The sequence below is a fragment of the Rhagoletis pomonella genome, unplaced genomic scaffold (assembly GCF_013731165.1).
Source record: "Rhagoletis pomonella isolate Grant_MI unplaced genomic scaffold, Rhpom_1.0 Rhpom_scaffold_00002, whole genome shotgun sequence".
Lineage (NCBI taxonomy): Eukaryota > Metazoa > Arthropoda > Insecta > Diptera > Tephritidae > Rhagoletis > Rhagoletis pomonella.
The window spans coordinates 37959495-37966603 of record NW_023458556.1 but is presented as its reverse complement, the minus strand read 5'-3'; positions in this window follow the sequence as shown (position 1 = coordinate 37966603).

Genomic DNA, 7109 nt, shown 5'->3' with positions numbered 1-7109 from the left:
AACGTGTGCATTATACCAAAATCCACTCTGGCTTTACTTATTCGGCGTTCAATGTTTTCGTCGGTGCTAGCACCCCAAGCCTTTACACAGACGGTACAGCGGCGAAACCGGTTCATCTCACAACCAAACTTGTCAAGGTATGCCGGAAATTCCTTCCAAATCAAATCATCTTTCTGTCCTGTTCCTTGTATCAATACTAAAATGGTTATCCCAAGTAGGCGGCTTGGGTGTATAACAGCAACAGGTTTAGCGAGTAATGAATTTATCGATTTAGTCTCGTCTTTGGAGTAAACGTCTATTGATTTAAGAGATTTGGAACTTTGAAGTAGTTTAGAACATTTTCATACAAATATAAATAAAAGCTAAAGGTAATATTGCAACTTGTTAACATTGGTTTAAACGCCTGCTTAGCATTCATACGCATATACACTATGGAGTGAAAAATGAAATAATGCGTCAAAATATTGTTTTTAAACTTTATTTGGTTTTTCATTCTAAAAATTAAATTAACTCAAATGAAATACCGAGCTACATATCTCAGTAATGGCTTGGAATTAGTATAGAAATCGTATAAGAATCTCCCTTCTTAATCATGACTCTGCAATTAATATTGCAGACACACCTCGTAAGCGTTGAAGGGAGCTATTTTCCACATAATAACTTTGAAAGCTTCCCTATACCTAACTTTTCTTTGAGACTTTTAACGAATTCCAAGGGTCATTCACTTGTTCGAGGTACGATTTTGAATTCTTTTTTGCCCCAAAGTGTACTTAAGTTATATAATTGAATGAGTATACAAAAATACTATAAATAATTAGTCGTGATGGCATTGGTTGGAGTCAATAGCTTCTGCTTAGTGAATTCTTGTTTATTTTTAAATCACAACTTAGACATTGGCCGTTGGCCAGTCAATGCAGTTGACGTAATCAATGTTAGGCGCATTTTTTTTTTGCAGCATGAACTATTTATTGCAATTAAATTCCTTTATTACCGTATTAAACGCTTTTGGAGTAGGTCATTTTGCGTTTGATGGTTTTCATAATTAGTTGTAGTTATAAAATTGAAAATTTAAATAAGACCAATATATGCATAGATAATGTGACCAACCGTACTTCTTTCGGAAGTACAGTACTTCTTTTTTCGCTCTTGTACTTCGTACTCCGAAGTACATTCAAATGTACTTCTTTGCGATATTTTGTACTTCAGGAGCGAGATTCTGTTACCAGTTAGCGACAATTTTCGGATCGCTATCGCACTTTTTCACGCATGATATAAAAGTTTTTGCGTCAAAAAATGCGATAGCGATTCGAAAATTTTCGCTAACTGGTTACAGAATCTCCCCCCAGGTCCTGTACTTATCCGATCTTCTGGACCATCGTCATATGGCCTGGGCGATAAATTCTTTCAAAACATTAAAATTGCCGGGGACCGATGGCATCATACCTGTGCAGCTGCAAAGGCTCTGCAGGTGTCGTGCAATTGGTTGGATCCGGGTACATCTCCAAGGCTTGGAGGGTAGTCAGTGTTGCGTTTATTCCGAAGGCCGGAAAAAGCTCTCATGTTTCCCCTAGGGATTTTAGGCCTATCAGTGTCTTCGTTTTCATTAAGAGCACTCCACAAGGTGGTGTTCTCTCTCCCCTGCTCTGGATTGCGGTTGTAAACGACCTTCTAGAGAAACTGGAAAAAGTGGGTTGTCGGGTGATCGTCTATGTAGATGTTGGTGAACTTTTGGTAACTAGGTGGGCAATCAACGGCGGCTGTCGTGGAAGCCTAACATTGAAGAGAGGGTGGGAAAGGTGTCGGTTGCCTTGTACTGCTGTAGGGGAGCTATCGGTAAAAGGTCTCTCGCGCAAATTAATTCATTAGCTCCAGGAAACTAGACTTAAGCCTTTATTTTCTGGTGGAACGCACTAAAGAAGTCTACACTTGTAAAACAGGAATCAGCGGAGCATTAGGAACCACACCTACACTGGCGCTTATATAACTGCAATTTTTAAAAAGGCAAAAACTGAAATATTTAACTAACTACAAAGGCTAAAATGCCCAAAATTTATATTTAGAATTTCCCTATAACAAGGAACTATAAAATGACAGAAATGGACTTAAAAATAAATATTTGGAAAATGTCGATAAAAAAGTCAAGTTGGGTCAACCAAATTCCGTTATAAGTTCGATATTTCTTGCTCTATTTACAAAAATGGGATGCCATTGGAAAGGTAATGGAATCAGGCTTTCTCAATTCAAAGCGAAAATACAAGAATTTGTCTCGGTCGAGATAAAATGCAAGTGAATTACTCGAAGAAAATTAAATTCCTAGTAGGCCTGAAAAAAGAAAATTTCAGCAAAACCTGCACTTTCCAGCAGCTAAAATTGTGTTGTTTTAAGTCTAAGAGGAGCAGTGTTGCCACGAACAATTTTTTTTTTTACCAAAAGTTCCTACCAAGACCAACCAAAACCTACCAAAAATTTTTTTAGTTTTTTATTAGTTTTTCCAATGTCAAGTTTATTAAAAATGTAGGTAACATAACTTTTCGTAAATCCAAAAAACACAGCTAGTACAAACAAAACAAGTTAACTACGTATAACAATTAATTTTACAGTACAGATTTACACAAATTTTTGTCTCTTTACACATCGTCACTTGAAATGCAAAAAGACTTAACAAACATCGTCGCTGAAATTCAAAAAGTCGTAACTAATAAAAAATTCAAAATTCAGTTTTTGATTAATATGATGGATTTCGTCGAATTACAACAACCACATCATTTAATGAAAAAAATTAAAATTTTGAGTCACGACTTTTTCCACTTCAGTTGCGATGTTGTTACGTCTTTTAGCATTTCAGGTGACGACATACATATTATTATTATTATTCGTCAGGGATACTCGCGCTGCGACCTAAGAACATCTATTGTGCTTAACCCTAATTGTAATACTCCAGCCCTAGACTATTTAAGAAGTTAAGCCCTTTGGAGGGCGCCATGTTTCAAATTTTGGATGAAGAAGATCGTTCCCCAAGGTGTATGAGTCTGCTATTTATGATATGTGGGCTCTGGGATTTCCTCCACCAGCTCCAAAAGGCTAGGGACCATGCAAGCGCATTTGGGCTCCATGCTTTGCGAGACAGTCAGCCCTTTCGTTGCCTTCAAACCCTTCATGTCCCGGAACCCACCACAGCATTACGCTATTGTGGGCTTCCAAGTCTTTCAAACGAGTTTTACAGCTGTCCACAAGCCTAAGCCGTTTTAAAAGAGTTTAAGGCCTTTAACCTGCCTGAATATCCGACATAATATTTGTTTTGGACAAATGGGCCCTCTACACAGACTTCGATTACGAAGACTTCTGCCTGGAATCTTCGTCCAGATACGCCTGCCATAGTACTCTCGTAGTCCATCTTTGATCCGTCGGTATACCATACTTGGGACCCTTCGTCAATCATAGTTATTATCACTTCACAGCAGTCCCTTTTAGGAATTCTGACCTTGAAGGGTTTGTAGAAGGATAACTTTCTTCCCGATCATATTGGACAGTAGTAGGGCGCTCCAGCAAACAATGGTGGACTTCAGTGGGTTTATTGACAGGCCCTTTTCAGCACACTGGCCTTCAGGACATATACATACTACATATCGCACACGATCTTCAGAAGTGACACAACTCAAAATTTGGATTTTTTCAAATTATGCACTAAAAATGTACACAGAGCTCTTATTTGCCTTTAAGCAAAAGCTGGAGCAAATTTTTCCTATAATTTGTTTAAAAAAAAAAACCTATTGGCAAGGGAGACTACCAACATGATTAGCATGTGCTACGAAATAGTTTTTCGTGTTTTCTAACGAACGTGTAATTTTGATTTGTGTTACTTTTGAAGAACGTGTGCGATATGTAGTTTCTGTTGAGTTCAATTGAAACTATGTTGTAGGCACATAAAGTATATACCTTGGATGTTCATATTGTACATACTTACATATACTATGTGTATGCTCCTTTTCTACACGGTTATATTCTACTCGGGTAAATTCAACCCACATGCATAAACAGCTTTTTTAATTGAGTTAGGAAGTCTACTCGGGTAGAATATACACATTTTTTCTACACCGGTAGAAATCTTAACACGGGTTGAAATTTGTATATAAACGATTTTAGAAGTGTTAGCCAGGGTTGCATTGGGTTTTATAACTCGAGTTGAATTGACCGTTTATGCTTGTTGGCTCTACCCTAGTTCAATATAACCGAGTAGAAGAAGCATAAACATAGTAAAATATTGGCAATAGTAAGGGTATACGTTTGTACTTTCGAGTCAGTTATGTATATTTACATATTTACGGAGGCCGTTATGCGAAGCACCGATGAAACATTCGTGTAAACAAGATTTCTAAAATGTTTGGAAACATATATTTTATATTTTTCGCAAATAACTATTTATGTTGCGGAACCTACCAAAATCCAATCTAGCCTACCAACCTACCAAATGGAAAAAAACCTACCAGTTTTGGTAGGAAAAGCCCATGTTTGGCAACACTGAAGAGGAGTCGCAAATAAACTGAGATAAAAACTTTATCGAATAATTGCGGATAACGAGTTTGCAGGTCTAATGAAATTAATAAATTGCTAAAAATAAATTTCAGTTAACATCGTTTTACTTTAGCATGAAATACTCAGTCCTAGTTTACTAAAATCCCAAAAATGTAAATTCATTATAAAGAACATACCTAAAAAAATAAGACCAAAATGATATTTTAGCAATTGTTGCATAAATCACATAACACCGACAAATTAAACATTGAGATTCAGTTTCAAATATACAAGTTTTAATATTATTGCGCTTGGTAATTTTCCAAATCAAACCCCGTCCCGCCCTACACTTTGATTTAAATTTTTTAGTTGTTATTTTTTCGTCTTTATCAGGCATTTCTAAAAACTTTTTTCACGTTGTTTTGAAATTTGGCGACATAAAATAATGTAATAAATATTTTCTAGATTATGGAAAAAATACACTGTGCGGCGCATGCGGATATTGCAGACAGAATTTTCGCAGCACGGACTGCTATTAGGCTAAGGGAAACCGGGTCCTTTTGTGACATAAAAAAGGAAAAGAAGACGTTTCTCTGGTGTAGAAAATGTTTTTATAGGGCACTTTAAAACACGTTACCTCTCAAGGACTAGTGATGGGGTTCTTACAGGCCATGGAGCGATTGGTATTCATGCGGTGGGACTAGGAATTTCAACTGATGGTTTTGTATCAGCTGGCAAGAGGAATATGAAGTGGAATCATCTCCACACTTTCCTTTTGACTGTCCAACGATCGCGAGGCAAAAAAATAACATATTGTAGCCAATATGTTTGCTTGTGGTCGTAGGAGTATTTGTGTAACAAAACTGGTCAATATTTATCAACTTTGATAAAAATGTCTTTAAAATATTATTTCTTAAGCTATTTAACCGAGCTATCAATGGGCAGCCATAAAAGTTCCCACTTCTACTTGACCTTTGACGTACTTCAAAGAGAACATATTCCTTTTAATAATATTTTTTTTCTGTGCGTTAAATACCTGCTTTGGCTTCTTTCTTTATTATGATTTTTTTGGACCAATGCTAAAAAAAACTACTACACCATTTCCAGTTGTAAATGAGAAAGCGTCAAATGAAATTGCGAAAGCGTCATTTGGAAATGAGAATAGTCAATTGTAAATGCGATATCGTCATTTGAAATTGAGAATAGTCAATTGTAAATGATAAAAGGTCAATTGTAAATGAGAAAGCGTCATTTGTAATTGAGAGTAGTCAATTGTAAATGAGAAAGCGTCAAATGAAAATGCGAAATCGTCTTTTGGAATTGAGAATAGTCAATTGTAAATGAGAAAGCGTCAATTATAAATGAGAAAGCGTCAATTGAAAATGAGAGTAGTAAATTGTAAATGAGAAAGCGTCAAATGAAAATGCGAAAGCGTCATTTGGAAATGAGAAACTCGTTTTCATTCAGAAATTATTTAGATGTTATTAAAAATGCAAGTTTATTATGTCCCAAACTTGCATATCTTGTAAAGATAAAGCATTTCCATGGAAAGATGTTGCGTGCTGAAATGCTCTCGCGCAGTCTCCTCCGGTGATTATAGTTTTCGCGTGATCCACCAACTTCTCCAAATATTGCAGCCGTTGCTAAACAACGTTTGGCCCATTTATGACTGGGTTTGAGATGTGCACCTTTACATGCATTTTGATTTTTCCCCAGATTATTTCAATGGGGTTTAGCATGGGGGAATATGGCGCTAAACGCAGCACTTTATTAATGAAATATCCAAGTAATTTATATATATGCATATTTTTAACATACTTAATTTATATACTTTTTAATCGTAAAGTAGTTCTTCCGCCAGTGTAAAACAACTGAGACTTCTCGGCGAAAAGAAAACCGAAGAGTGTTCTCTATCGAGCTACATACATTGATCCGAGACATGCCGTAATGGTTTAAACAGATTCAAGAAGGTCATGATGACCTACATACATACATTCATATGTATATAAGTAATTCGTGAAGGTTTTTCGGAATTCGACCGACATCGTTTTCATCCGAATCTTTACCAGCTTTATTTTCCTGCCTTCTTATCTATGTACATACTCTAATACGAAGTAGCTTACAAACAGCAAAGATGAAGATCATAACCTTCTGAAAACTTAAAAATTCCTTTTTCAAACGCGTTTTATAGCGACATATTTAATTGATTAAGTATTATCAGTGATAAGCGACTTTAAATCATCTATTATATATGCAGTACGCAGTTAATTTACTTTTATTTCTCAGTTCCAAATGACGCTTTCGCATTTTCATTTGACGCTTTCTCATTTATAATTGACTATTCTCAATTACAACTGACGCTTTCGCATTTTCATTTGACGATTTCTGATTTATAATTGACTAATCTCATTTACAATTGACGCTTTCTCATTTACAATTGACTATTCTCAATTACAACTGACGCGTTCGCATTTTCATTTGACGCTTTCTCATTTACAATTGACTATACTCATTTTCAATTGACGCTTTCTCATTTAAAAATGACTATTCTCATTTACAATTGACGCTTTCGCATTTACAACTGGAAATGGTGTAGA